Here is a 15,069-nt window from a genome sequence, read left to right on the forward strand (position 1 = left end):
TGATCATGAGCAATGTTTGAGGACCATTGCTAACACTTTTTTTGAAGATTAAAGTCTGTACTTCAAGTTGTTGAAGAGTCTTTGATGATAAGTGTGTACGTGCGTGTGTCTCTGTGTACGAAACACACAATTAGGGGTCCTTTTAACCGCATCAATTTTACACTATTGTGATCTGACAGACATCAGCAGAGGCATCCCTGACTTACACAGGCATAAAAAAACAGGGAACTGGGCCTGTACATCATACAAATGCTCAGTATCCTGTTTATGTGTAGTTATACACAGATATAATAAACAATATTGGATAAGAATACACACAGCATGAAATAAAATATTTATACAGCACATAACTGTTGGTCATGTTGGTTAGAAGTATCTAGAGTTTAAACCCTGTTGAGTTTGCATCTCATCTCACCAAAGTGAAATACAGCCATCATGAGCTGAGCTGCATTTCAGACAATGGGTCAGTATAAAGGATGATACAGCGTAATTTTGGGAGCTTTTTGATATTCCAGATCTCTGATCACTATACATTTTTAATGCAGACTTACTAACACAATACTACTAAGAAGTACAGCTAAAGAGAAAACAAAAGAGTTTATTAATATCTCCAGGGCTTTCTGAGTGTGTAAGGTTATCCAACCTGTTTACGGACGACAGTCTGCAAGAATAAAACAAAATCAAACAAAGCCCTTGCCCTGAAGACATAACTGGTGATGTTAAGAATCTTCTGATACCCCAGGGACAGTAGTTGCATCCCTACTTCATCACATATTATTGTCAAAAATACTGTTTAGTCATTTATTTATCTGAAATTAGCAGATTAGGAGGCAGTGCTTTAGTGCATACCCAACATCTGTGAAAGCAGTTTCAGTTTAATAGGTTGGAACAGGCACGAGATAATCACTTTGGGGAAGGATTTGAGCAAATGCAATTGTGACTACGTTCTCCTCTTTTTTCTTTCTTCTCCAGATCAGGTCTGAAAACAGCTAACCAGGCACAAACTGCAGCTCTTTAATCTCACTTTTTATGAAGTATTCACTTTGCCACTAGTGATTCAGAAACAGCCTTGTGTAAGGTATTGAAGAACAAGTAAACCAAATCAACACTTCAAGACTCTCATATGGCTTTCGTACAGCTGGGTAGAGCATGTCTTTTCACAATTGCAAACCTTTCCTCAAGTTGGATGTTAACACTTTCAGAGGAACTTTTAGTGCCAAAACACAAAGAAAGCACAACATCTGTCATAATGTGAAATGTAGAATTAATGCAAGTGTCAAGTCAGGCACTTGGTAATGAGGTAAAAACCCTGGAGATCTTAAGTCTCTCTTCCACGCTATCCAGTTACAGGGAAGGGAAAGGAAAGAAGTGTTTCTTTGGCACTTAGCAGCTTTTCTGTGTCCCTTATCTATCCATCCCGGACATCTTCTGTAAATTAGAGTATTTTTCCTGGCAGTGTCCCAGAGAGGGAGGAAGATGTGATAATGCTTGCTTTGTGGCCGAGAGAAACTGAGGTACAGACCAGCCACAGTCCAGACCTGCCGAGGCACTTCCCAAAGCCCTCAGCCCCTACCTCGGGGTGGGCCCCGGGTCCCCAGGGGAAGGGCAGCGACCCTTAAACTTTCGGGCTGCATCCCGCAAGAAAGTCCAAGGGGGCGCGGCGGTGGTGGAAGCGGTGGGGAAAGGGGGAAGCAACAGGCTACTGGCACCGTTGGGGTGTGGGGATCCGGAGCGGAACCCGGTGCCGAGTCTGGTGCGGGATGCCGGGTGCCGAGTCTGGTGCGGGTTGCCCGGTGCCGAGCCCGGCGCGGGGCGGGTGCGCGGCGCGGCGGCCGGCGCTGTCACAGCAAGGCGCAGCGGCAGCAGCAGCCACGGGGTGGGCGGCGAGTGCTGCGCTTGGCACGGCGGGGAGCCCAAGGTTTTACACCGACTCCCGGGAAGAGAGGGCTCGCGGGAGGGACTTGTAGGTTTCTGTGCAGAAGTAGAAATGTTTGTCTTTTGAATCTCCCCTCTTCTCCCCTCCTCGGTTTTCCGCTCTCGGCCGAAATTCCCCCAAGGCTGGAGGCGGCCACGGGGTGATCACGGCACGGTAAGGAGCTGGGATTTTGGGATGCAAATGTCACATTGCAGTGCAAACGACTCCCACATTAGCATTTTATCAGGATCTCAAACTGCATCTTTTATCTCCTTTAGAAAAGCGTCTCTCGGAGGAGATTGCGCTCAATAGACCTGCCATAAAAAGATTGTGCTCTTGTGCTTCTGTGCATCCCACTGTGAGGGGGTCCCAGTGGTCCCTTGGGAATACAAGGAGTTGTGAGAAGTAACACAACTGGCTACCAGACTAATCCACTCCCTCTACCTTCCCGCTAGTACCTCCCCCTTCTGCTCTTTTTTTCAATAGCAGCCCTTGCTCAAAATCTCAGGTTACTTTGCTAAAGAGTTCTCAGCCCTATAGTTTCTGCCCTTGTCTCTGCCTCCAGCTCCTTAAGAGCCACCCAGCCCCAGCGATTGGATTGGGCAGCCCGTCTTGACACACCACTGTGCTGAGTGCTTGAGGACGTGTTTCAACAGATGGTTGGGGTTAGTGTGTGTCATCACACTTGAGTGGGGATTAGGGGAGAGAGGCAGCCTTGCTGGAGCTGTGTGGTCTTCCCTAAGTGTGAGCTGCAAGCGAAAGAAGAGCTACCTAGCTTTGGGGGAGAAGAGGGAAGAATTGTTTCCAGCAGCTCAGAGAGAAAAATAAAGCCCGACACTTTGTTCAGGTAAAGTAAAAGGCACCTCATGCCTCCCTCCCTCTCTCTTTCTTTTTTCCTTCATGGTTTTCAGAGGAATGCTAGCACAGCACACTTGTCAAAGCCAGTTGCTGCTGCCTTATCAATGCTGCTATTGTACGGCTGACAGATAACAGCGAGCGTAGCCTGATGCTTGGCTGTCTTCATAGAGCTAACACTCTTAACGCAGCTAAGGTCACGCTTTTGAAGGTGTAGATTAGAAAATCTCCTCTGGAGCGGTGCATCTGGGCGCCGCGGGTGCCTCCTCTCCCCCTCTCCCGCAGGCATCGCTCTGTGCTCCCGCACACACGTGCTGTGCCCAGACCTCCAGGACGGGGGAAGCGGCAGCCGAATAATGTTGGTTGCTGTTTCTGCGGGTTTTAAATGCCTCCGGGTTTCAAAAGAGCGGTGGAAACTGCGTGGTCGGGCGGGGGGAAGGAACCGCGGCAGAGTATTTCCTAGGTTTTGAAGAGGATGCTTGAGCAGTGGTGCAGCCTGTCTGGGGTTCAGCTGGGAGGCAAACCAGAGTGTTTTGAAAGTGTGTTGGAGATGTCTGTTAAGTTCGAAGACTCCTTTATAGGGACCTGGCTAGCCTTCTGATGATCAGTATAGAGGTGGTTTGGCTTACACATGGGCTTAAAGTTAAGAGAAAATTAGGAAAGTAGGAAAAAGCAGCGTACGATGTAATGCTGCTCTTGCAGCTGCAGCAGAGCAGATGGATGTAATTCATTTGCAGATCTGTTTGTGAAAGTTTTACAAGTCATTGAAAACTAAGTAGCATCACTATAATGGATCATTAAAGTCTCGCTATGTTTGTAGATTCTAAACTAGCAATCTGAAGTGTTAATTAGAAGTAAGCAAAAAAATTATGTTTAGGAAAGGAGGGGCAGAAATGTAATTAGAAATTAGTTATGGAAGTACTCTGCTATAATTTTCATTTAATAGCTCTATTACACTCATTGATGTCTAGAGCAAGGGAAGCCCATCGAATTAGCTGAGAAGTCAGAAATGTTATCACTAATTACAGTATGTTAGCTTACTGGAGAATTAAGATGGTCTCATTTAAATGAACTAGATAGAGAAAGTAGAGGATGGCTCATTTTCCTTTTTAATTTTTTTAAAATATAAAATATTTACTGTATATATATATATATATACTGTCTTCCTGTGCAGAGTGCCACAATGATTTGTTTCTTTCACACCATAACAGATCTTCACACTAACTCTCACATACCTGTGGTGCTTATGAGATATTGGCCTCCTACTTGTGAATGAAATCTAAGTGTCCTCACCGTTTTCAGGTGAGATATTATATAAATAATACTGTGTATAATGTGTTCTGAAATAAAGTCTATTTACTAGACTAAGCAAGGGGATTTATAGCTGCTGCTTTGTAATTTTGGCATTCAACTGTATAACGATGCCCATAAAACCATGGTTCAGGTTGCATATATATGTTTGCCTCAAACCTTTTTTTTTTTTTTTTTTTTTTTTTTTTTTTTTTTTTTAAGCAGGCTATTTGGCCCCTTTGCAGGTTGTTCTCAGCTTGCATTTTCAAACACACTCTTCAGTAAGAATTTGTCTTCAGAAGTGACCCACAGCAATTTTAAACAGAGAATTAACTAAATCCCTAATGTGATTGCATGGCCAGACCGGGTTATTATGTGAATAAATTTGACCATTTGTTTTGTTCTCTCCCAATCTTTCTCATTGTAAAAAGTGATGGAAACCTTTACAAGCTTAAAAATGAAAAACAAACCCAAAGAAAACCCTCAGTGTGACCCTATGTTAAAACTTTGTATATTGGGTTTCTCCTCTTCACTCTTCCCAGTCTGTCCTGTGAGGAACCAAAAGAGCCAGGTTTGGTGCACAGAGCCTTCCAGCAAAGCTAAGGTGCAGCATTGTGAGCTGCACAGCCTGCTGCTGTCACAGCCTGACTGAACTGCAGCCCTCTCTGTGGATATCTTAAGATCACAGATCAGATGATCTATAAGAAAACATCTTTTTCAAGAAGCTGCATAGCTAAATACACATGCCCAGCTTGTTATTGTTTTACTAGGGGGGAAAAAAAAAAAAAAAGAAAGAAAAAAGAAAGAAAATTTTAAAAAAAGAAAAAGAAAAACTAGTTTCTCTAGCAGTGCCAGAAAATCTTGCTGAGAAACTGGGAACAGCAAATCATGTTTTTCCTTCCTTTATAATGATGGGGCTGTTTAAAAGACAATGCCCACAGGGCAGTCCAACTTCTTGTCAAAACGTAATCTACTGTTCCAGATGGTAAACATTCAAAGACATATTTATGGTGACTTCTACATACCTTCCTTTGACATTGGCTTTTTTTTCCCTGAGAGCACTTGTACTGGGTACACACATGAAGTTCCCATTAGCATCCTAGCAGCTGTAAAAGTGTTCAGAACCCACAAAGATGTTCCTCACAGTGAGATAAAAATAATCTGAGGAAAAGATCTGAGACCAATACAAACCTCAATAGATTCACAAGACGCTCAAGGTGAAAAATTCCAGAGGTGCAAAAAGATCCATGAGCTGCTGCTTGAAAGCTGTAATACGTTTTTGTTGTGGCTAATTCATCTTTCCTTGATACGGAATGCTGAACATACCAGGCATGTCTGTACTATCAACTGTGTTTGTGATGTGAGGGAACCTGCACTGCACAAAAGCTGGTGTGTTTCTTTTTCCCTCAGCTAGTGAAGACTAGGTGGGATACTGAGTGTCTTCACAGAGTTGTTTTCAGAGTGTCACCTTTTTCTTTTTTTTCCTCACTGCTCTGAGCAGCTAAACAGAGCCCAGGAAAATGTTTTCCAGCCAGAAAATGTTCTGCCCTGAATTGTCTTAATTATGTGTCAGTTTATTGCTTGTCAGGGGCTTCCTCTTCTTAGCACTTTTGAACGAGGTGGGTGAGCATGTTCCATCATAATATGCAACTTCAATTTCTGCTGCTTGGCACATCTCCTTGGCCTTTCATTGATTTTTGTCTCAATTTCAGAGGGAAAAAAATAATTATGATTGGTGTAATTTCACATTGCAAAATAAAACCCAACAAAACCCTTGGTGAATTTCCAAGTAGTATATAAATACGTCTTCAAAAAGTAGGTTAAATCAGAGGTCATTAGGGAAAAAAATGTATGTAGGCATCCTGAAGGATTCTAGAGATGGCAGGTATCAATGTGAAAATTGTTCTAACAGTTCTCATTCCTGTCAGGAACTGATAAAAACAGTTTATTAAAAATGTTGGTGATGCTGGGGACAGTGTTTCCAAATGTGGAAGCCATTATAAAACCTACACTCAGTGGAAGTTAGACAGCTAGGGAAAAAAATATTTTTTAAAGATTTGCAAATTCTGTTCTGACTAGATCACACTTTATTGCAGACTATTTTGACAGCTTGTAGTTTATTATCTAGCTTTGTTGAACTCAATGTTACGTTTGTTCATGCAGGATCAGGAGTTTGAGCCTTGTGTAATGACAGGACTCATTCTTACCCAGGAGAGGCTGGACACTTGTCACGCATGTCATGGGAGTCATGGGTTCCACGATTTCCTTAGCTTTAGAAAGGGCTTTGGGGGATTTGTGTTTGAGTGGGAAGGCAGACTGATGCAACAACAATTGAGAAAGCTCCTTTCTGAGTGCCTCGAGAGCTGCACTGTTCAACAGAGAACGAGGGTCCCGTGACAACTCTGCAGTGACACAGAAAGAATCCAATTAGTGGCCACTCCTGCTGTTGTTACTAGATCTCTCCTAAAAAATTTCCGTCATTACCACCCTCATTGTAATCCCATCCACGACACTGATAATGGGATCAAGAGTGTGTTTCGGAATGCCTGTTTAAATTTTAACTGCTGTTTTAGGGGATTTTGATTACATTAAATGAGAAGGTACTGAATAGCACAGCTCACAAGAGAGCTACGTGACACACGTCACCCAGTAGTTGTCTTTCTCAGATTTTCCTATCACCTCCATCACAGGTAGAGCTGCTGTAAGGCTGCAGATGGAGTAGATGGCTGGTGGTGTATGTACATTGTGAATACTCCATTGAGTTGCAAATGTGCCTGCACAGCAGTTACCTGTAGACCTTGTCCCTGTGCAGTGACATGTGTGAAAAGCAGAGGGAGAAGTGAATGGGAGACGATACAATCCCCTTTGCTCTGCCCCAGTACTGGCAGAAAGTCAGCCTGCTTCTTCTCCCTTTAATAAGTCCTAAATCATCGCTCTGCTTTCCCAGATGAACCAGCAGCATAAAATTCTTCACTGCCTCCCTCATTTTTTTTTTTGTCTTTCACTTTTTCTTGCTCCAACACTAATTCACCATTTCCATATGATCAGAGTGTTGTTCTTACCAACTAGGGCGCGTTCAGCACTGTCATGTGCTTGTAGAGGACACTCTACCAGCAAGGAAAGACTTCACCAGTGTCACCTCAGAATGCAACACAGTAATATATTAACTGCCAAGCCAGTCACTTTTTAGCTGAATTATTTTAGCATATTTCAGTTATGTCAGCAGATCCCTTCTGAGATCCCCTGCAAGATTTTTGCTTTAGTATTGCTTGTTCATGCTCAAAAGTTATTGTTAACCAGTGAAAGTTAATTCTTTTTAATTTTTGGTATCTTAAGACTTGTATTTTCTGAGATAACTAGTGCTTGTTTAACCTTCTGGTTTATGCATTGCACACAGTAGATCTGGTATCAGTGATTTCCCAGAACTTTAATTCCCACTTTCAGAATCTGCTTAAAAGGTTTGGTAAGCCTTTGTTACTGTGTGTGCTTTGTTAATCCTGGAACTCTGAGCCTCCCCAGCCTTAACCATCAATGGTGATTTGGTTACAGTGAAGCATTTTTGTAATAGTTGACCTTTTCACCCAAGATTTCACCATGACTTTCTTAAAATTTCATTCCTATTTATTTTGTAGTAAAATTTATATTACAATTGACTATAATTCTACATTTAACTTTTTATAGCTCCCTGCAAAGTGGATAGAATTGCTGGAACTCCAGCAAGTTACTCCAGTAACCAAAAGTTACTGATTTTCACCAATTTTATGACAGGCCAGTGTGATGAGACCACCATTATATTCTGGGAGATTTCTAGATCTGTTACCATGGATATCCAGGCTGGTTTGTAGATCAGCACTAGATTACGCAGAGAATATTGAATGGAGTTGCTAAATGGAAACAAAACACAGAAAGTCAATAATTTTATGTTCTAAAAAAAAATATCTCCTGATGCTGAGTTTAATTATGAAACTGCATGTTGCCATTTCTCTGTGATGTGACTCTAACCCGTTGTAGCAAGGAGAAGATCTGCTCCACAGCAGCTGTATTTTTGTGGTGCTTCACAGGAGGTGAACTCTATTTGGAAAGCCCACTGAGAAGATGGGAAAGCCTTTGGCACTAGAGTGCTGGAGAATAAATGTATCAGGGAGCTGAATATAGGGACTGTTTTTCTCAAAAGCATCCATAAAAACAGAATAGTGGTTGGTTCCAGAATTGTAATTGCTATGTGCCAAGATGTTTGTTATTCTAGCATGTGCACTGTTTTGCCTGTTTTCACTTAAAACCAGAAAAATGTGTTACCAAGCCCATAAATGTCTGCAGATCTGCCAATTTTCCTGACTTTTATCACTAGTCTGGTGATATTTGGCTTCTTAGCAAAGCTTAAATTGTTAGAGGCAAGATATAACATGAGAAGTTCAGGTATCTCCCTTCTGTTTCGTTTTTTGGGTTGGTTTGTTGTGGTTTGTTTTTTTTTTAATTAATCCTCCTGGTTGCTGAGGAAGCTGACTTGCGTGCAGCTCCAGAAACATGAAGGAAACTAATGGAAATCCCAAATTTCACTACATAAATGTATACAGCCTTTGTGAATGAGGTGAGTTTGTGTATTTTAAGCCTGGCAACTAAAAAAAAAAACAACTTGTTTTTCCTGAGGTTTACCATAATCAGCTCCCCTCAAAATTTCTGATAATTTGTCTGATAAGTCCCATTTTGTTAAAGAGGTTTTGTTGCAATGGAGGGTGAGGCGCCTTAATTCCACTCAGCTGGTGAAAGAGCTTGCTGCCCTGGAGAAACCCATCCTCGATCCTCCCATTCTCTGCCTCCAGCTGTGTGTTCCCATCTCCTCCCTCATGCCAGGTTTGTCTCTTGGCTCATCTCCTGGCACGCCGAGTGAGCTCACCAGCACAGCAGGAAGCTGAGTAGGCTGCCTGCCTGGTGAGATGATTCAGCTCAACCAGTGGACAGAAGCTTCACACGGTGCAAGGGAAGCAGCTGGAGCTGTTGTCTTGTGGTGAGGGGGGAAAACGTGGCCATCCCTTTAGAGTGACGTGAGCTGTAAGATCACTGCCTGGTGACACTCCACCCTGCAAACCAGGGCACTGAGTGTGTCTGCAGGAGAGGGCGTGATGTTAGACATTTGCAACTGTGCCAGCATTGCCATGAGCAGAGAGCTACATGTGCACACTTTCAATGAATGTTCACCCGTTTTTATGGAGACAGTTGCTGCAGTGTCACTCAGAATATGGAAAGGTTCCATTTACTGTTTCTGACTTTTTACATCAACAAATGGGCTTTGGAGAGAAGCTAATAAAGAGTGTGGGTAGAAAAAAACAAAACAAAACAAAACAAAAACAAAGGTGCCTGCCTAGCTGCTGCTTTAAAAAGGTGAATGAAATTCTGAGGCTGTGATCCAGTTTGCATAGCCAAGATACTCGAGGTGTCCCTGAGTCTTACATACTTATATGGCAGCTACCTAAAGACATGTCCTCTCTCTGATCAATGAAGGTAGTCCCTCAGAAGGCCTCCAGGCATTGTGGTTAGGCAGGCAGGATTTCTTCTTGGAAACCCTCAAAAGCACCTGCCTCTTTCAGTTGCTCATGTAAGGATGGAGTTTACCCTCTTGCTTTACAAGCATTGTTAAGGAGCTTAGACTTGAGGGACTTGATATTATCTTAAGTTTCTTGGTTAGCCCACAGATGAGCAATGCCATGGATAAACATTGTCTGTATTTGAACAGCTGTGATGCAATTCCTACATAGCCCTTTAAGATATATTCTGTACTTTACACAGAAGAAAGCATGAAGCAGGTCTTTCATTGAGCAGCAGGTACTGTGATTCATGTGAAGAGACTAAGATGCTCATTTTAGATTAAATGCAGTTGAGGTGCTGACTGTAGAAATGGAACTGTACTCACCTAAAGTGCCATCCTTTTCAGTGCTGGGTTATGCCAACAAGAAAAGTGCATATTCTTCTTTTTCTAAATTATATAAGTTACTGGAAAATGTTTTAGAAATCACCCACTGCTGTTACCTGAAGGAGTGTCTCAGAGGCTCATGGGACAGATAAAACTGAAGGAGATCAGAGATGGTGGTGGTGCCTGCAAGCACTAAAGCTGTAATGAGGAATAATGGATGATCTTACAAGGGTATGATATTGGACAAAGAATGGGAGACAGACAGAACTGTAAAAGATGCAGTGGTTTTGGATGTAACTGCTAAATCTTTTGCGAATTATCTCCCACTGACTCAGCTGCCTCAGGGCATGCCACTCACAAATTAGAGAACAGCAGTGCAATAATAAACTGAACAAGATGTAAATAATCAACTGAGAATACCTTCTCCCTATTACTTTTTCCAAGGACAACAAAAATGTTAACAATAGTAGATTTTAGAATAATATTTGGGTTTTGGTAACCTGTCAGCAATAGAGAAGTATGCATTAAGCCAATCTTTGTAGTCATTTTTAGCAAAGATTCCCTTGGTGCCATTCCCCACTATTTTGTTGAAGGCAATAGCTGGACTACCCTAATTTCTGAATGTGTGTCTAGTAAAGCCCACATGAATTTACCTTGTTGGGATCTATTTTACACCTAAAGCAAATTTATGAACTGAGACTGTAACACTATCTGCTTGGCCACCATTGTGTGGATTTAGGGAGACCATTACCACAGTTAGATCAATAAAAATGTTCTGAAGTTAACCCAAGTTTATCTGCCAGGCATTCCAGTAGTTTCTTTTATCTCTATATTGGTAGAGGGTTGGCATTTCTTATCTCACTGAAAACTTCAATCCATTGCTGGAATATAGGCTCACAGAGGAAGACTTCCTGGGCTCCACTGCTCTGCAACTCAACTCCTAAGTGCAGCATTCCACTAAGTTAGTCATTTTTTTGTTTCTTTCTGCTTGGTATCCTCTAAAGCATGGATTCTCTGGTGTGAGAAATGGTAAAATGAAGAGTCTTTAAGGGGTATATGGTCAGGGATCATAAAGCTTCAAAAAGATAACAAATGGTTCAACATAGAAAGATGAGCAGCCATCAAAATGTGTTCAAACAGGTAAATTCTTTTTTAGATATTTTCCACCTTATGCAGCTTACATCCAATTTTCTCTTTCACTAAATTGCTCTGCAAACTTTTATCCTCCACAAATTTTGCACCTTTTTGTACCTCAGAACCTTATGGAAGGTTTGATATGCACTATAACCATATCTCAAGAAATAGATCTGCTTCACAGATACTTACTTTATTCTTGGGTACCATGGGTACCTTTAACATAAAAGAGAAACCTATCAAATCCTGTGAATCCATTAGAAAGAAGAATGGTTGCCAACATAGGCTAGAAAAGCCAATTAAAAATAGGGCATGGTTAGCTAGAACTGAGGTCCACACTGTCTTGGGCAAGTGACATGGTGCAACCATATCCTGACCTTGCCCATTTTGAGGAACCCTCTCTACCTTGTATGTAGATCTGGAGAATCCACTGCTCTTTCTGGCAGCTGAGCAGCATGAGCAGTGTGAGAAGACCATGCGTGCTTTGTTTATTGCTCCTTTTGTGTGCTGTGTAAGAATCCTTGATCTTTGTCAGAAACCCAAGGGATTATTGGAGAAAAATATGTGCTGAGGAGCTTGAGAGCATCCCTGTGTGGTGAGTGCACTCTGTGGTCATGTCTACCTCACTGCTGACTTTCTGCTGGTTCTTCCTTTGGGTATTGGTTCAAGATTGCTTTGAATAAAGCTGTTTTCTACATAGACTGCACTGTTTACTGAGGTCTTTGACATGAGCATCATCAGCTCCAGTTAGGATGAGTGATGCTACTGCTCTGACCTGTCTGCTTCACTCCTCTGGTGGATATTGCTAATGGAGCGCATGCTCACACCTCAAGAGCTCCAATGCAGAGCAAATTTTTTTAATTTGCCACAAAAACATTGGACCTTCAGTCAGGTACAGTTCAGATAATGAGTAACAGTGATTTAGCTATTCTACATTTGCTGCAGATGCTGAACTGTGACACCAGTGCTACCATGACAGTGGAAAAGAGACACAGACATGTATCAGTGTATTGAATTTGTATCCTACTACTTTTAGTGGCCAGAACTTCCACTTTCCCCCTGTCTGTAACAGAGGAGTATACTGGGCTTTTCACTTTGGAATTGATCTCAGTGAAGCATGTATTTATGGGTCTGGGTTTTTTTGAAGTCATAACTTACTGTCAATCTGATCTTTAGAAAAAGTGTTGCAGATAGTTTGGATGACAGCCTAACACAGGGCAGAGCAGGTCTCCAAGAATCCCTTACCCCTCTCTTCCAGACAGCTTGCTGAGTCCCATCTGGTATGAAATGAGGAGTCCATGCCTCAGCCCTTATCTTCAAAGTTCTGCATGGGTCACTCATTGTTTGAAGAAGCTCTTTGTCATGATTCATGAATAATTGACATCTACACTTAATAGAAAGAATGTTACCGAGCAATGGAGGATGAAAATTAAGGTGGGCAATAAACTGCCATTCTGACAGCATGGATACATACATCACAAATGAGTCTGAGTAAATAGGCAACTTGTAAAACATACAGAGTATGCACTTGAATCATGACTGATACATCTCCCAAAGGAAAGCAGACACGATTTGGCAAGTGGGGGATGCAAATAAAATACATTCTCTCCCTCTCTCAGTGGTGTTTTAGTGTACTTCTTGCACATATCTATCGATACCTCCACATAAAAATCTGCTCAAAGTATACTTATCTTTTCTTCCAGGAAAAATCCTGAGCTTAGTATGGCACAATCAACATTTCTAGGACTTCCACTATGGATCATATTCTATTGTACAATGCCTATATTTGCTGTAATGGACATGGGGATGTGGTAGTGTTCAAGAAGATGTAATCTGTTTTCTTAGCAGTTTGGAAATTACATACCTAGTGAACTTAATATCAATCTTACTTTTTGTACTGCTGGAAGAAAATTCTTTTTTCTTTAGAAGTTCCATGTAAAACAAAAATTTTCTATATTGTTAAAGCCACATATGTCCTGAGAACTGTTCAGCTTAAAGTATATGTACATGGAAGTACACAGGATGGGTGCCCCATATGATGTAATTTGCAAAGGCAAAAGGTATTATTTTTCTTTTGCTGATTTTTATGTGTCCTTTGTATTTCTTTCCCATTTTTTATAAAGTACCTGAACTGTTTTCCATTTATGCTTTTATCTTTTGATTTTCCTACTTCAAGATCTAGTGTTCAATGCTGTTGAGAAACTGCTTTAAATGAAAGTGTAGAGTGATGTGGTGTAGTTTTAACAAAACCTGAAAGAATGTGAACTTAATCTTTTTTCATAGGAAGTTTTGTTCTGTTCCATCCGGTGCCCTGCTTAAACACATTGGCCTTTTTTGACTTTTTCCTTGATGAAGGTCAAGTGGGAAGTATCTTAGCCGCAGCCTTTCCAGCTTAACCAGAAAGAATTACCCTAGTTCATGTTTACTTTCCCTGCTCTGGGCAATCATCTTTCTTGAACGAAATTTTTAGACTGGATTTTCAGAGAGAAATTAATAGCTTGTGGCAATGATATTAATGTGTTAAGCCTTTCTCTCTCATGTTTCTAATTCTATTTTGCTGGTGATGGTTTTGCTAGTCCTTTGCCAGAAATTAACAAACCTCAGGAGCAAATCTCAGTTTGGTTACTGGGTTTCTCTCAAGCAACTTCTTTATTGACATTAGGAAAAAATGTAAAGCATCCCTCCGTTTGCATTTTATGAACAATGATTACATTGTTTCTGCAAAAACCTAGAAATGTTGTCATGTTTTTCATCTTTACCTGGGCATCTTTTGCCCCTGCTATAGCATACACTGAGTGAGACAGAATGTTCTCATCTAGTGAGGGGGCTATTGCTTCTCCTTGCTGTGCTGGCTTCAAAATGCTTTGTCAGTCTCCCTGTGGAAGTATTTCAGAGAGAGCAGGATCTGTGTTCTCAGGACACTGCTGCTTTTCATGGAAAACTTTGCTGTGGTCTTCAGTTGTCACACTTTTGAGAGAAGAGCTGGATCTGAACTACTCTTTTGCCTTCAGTCCCAGCAGCACCCATTGCACAGTTTTGCAATTCGAGATGTCTTCTTCTTTTTAATCCCACAACAAATTGTGCTCCATGGACCTTTGTTATGAGAGACACTACAATGTGCAGAGACAGTGTGAGAGCTGATTGTGTAGTGAAGAAAGAACCAACCATTCTTTACTCTCAAATTTCATTTTGGTTCTGTTCTCAGTTTAATCAAGCCACTTACTCACCTCATAAAATGCAATCACATAGTTAGCACTGTATTCTTCTATAAATTATTAGAATATGGATGTTCAAGTCAATTCTTTATCCCTCTGCCAAGAATAAGGAAAGTTACCCTTTCCTTCAGGAAGATAAGACAGTCTCAACCTTACAAACTTATTAAATATTTCATATACTCTTAAAATGATCACAGGAAAAATCAGATTGGAAGGGACTCAGGAGGTTTCAGGTCCTGCTTAAGCTAGGCTCAGCTATGAGATCAGATCCAGGGCTTTATCCAGTTGGATCTTGAAAATCCCAGAAGATGGAAAGTGCATAACATTTTGGGAAACTTTCTGTGCTACTTGGCCTTGTCACAGGGAAGAAGCTTGCTTTTATTTGTATCCATCTTAACTGTCTTTTGTTTCAGTTTATGTCCATTATCTCTTGCACTCCAGCCACACAACACAGCCCTGTGAGAGAGCTTGGCTTTATCTCCTTTATAACCTAATTACAGGTATTGGACGGTTGCTGTGAGGTCCCCCCAAAGCCAGCTAATCTCCTGGCTGAACAAACCTAATTTCCACAGATTGTCACTGCAGGTCAAGTGCTCCATCCCTCAACTACTTTGCTGGCTTTCCATTGAACTTTTTCCAGTTTGTCATTGCTGTTCTTGTGCTGTGGGTCCCTCAAGTGGGCACAGTGATCTAGGTGCCATCTCATGAGTTTTGAGCGAAAGGACATGATCGCTTTTCTCAGCTTACTTGCT

General features: G+C 41.5%; 1 protein-coding gene across 6 annotated transcripts in view; it reads left to right on the forward strand.

The window, feature by feature from the left end:
- The first annotated feature begins 2,549 nt into the window (after positions 1-2,549).
- SULF1 (sulfatase 1) overlaps positions 2,550-15,069 on the forward strand; it is a 125,860-nt gene continuing 113,340 nt past the window's right edge. For 3 of the 6 annotated variants that reach the window (XM_051609346.1, XM_051609340.1, XM_051609345.1), the window contains exons 1-2: positions 2,550-2,762; positions 3,982-4,072. The gene's annotated coding sequence lies outside the window, so the exon portion shown is untranslated. The remainder of the gene's footprint in view (positions 2,763-3,981; positions 4,073-15,069) is intronic. The other 3 variants (XM_051609341.1, XM_051609342.1, XM_051609344.1) reach the window with 1 other exon arrangement.

The sequence above is a fragment of the Apus apus genome, chromosome 2, assembly GCF_020740795.1.
Source record: "Apus apus isolate bApuApu2 chromosome 2, bApuApu2.pri.cur, whole genome shotgun sequence".
In the NCBI taxonomy this organism is placed as follows: Eukaryota; Metazoa; Chordata; class Aves; order Apodiformes; family Apodidae; genus Apus; species Apus apus.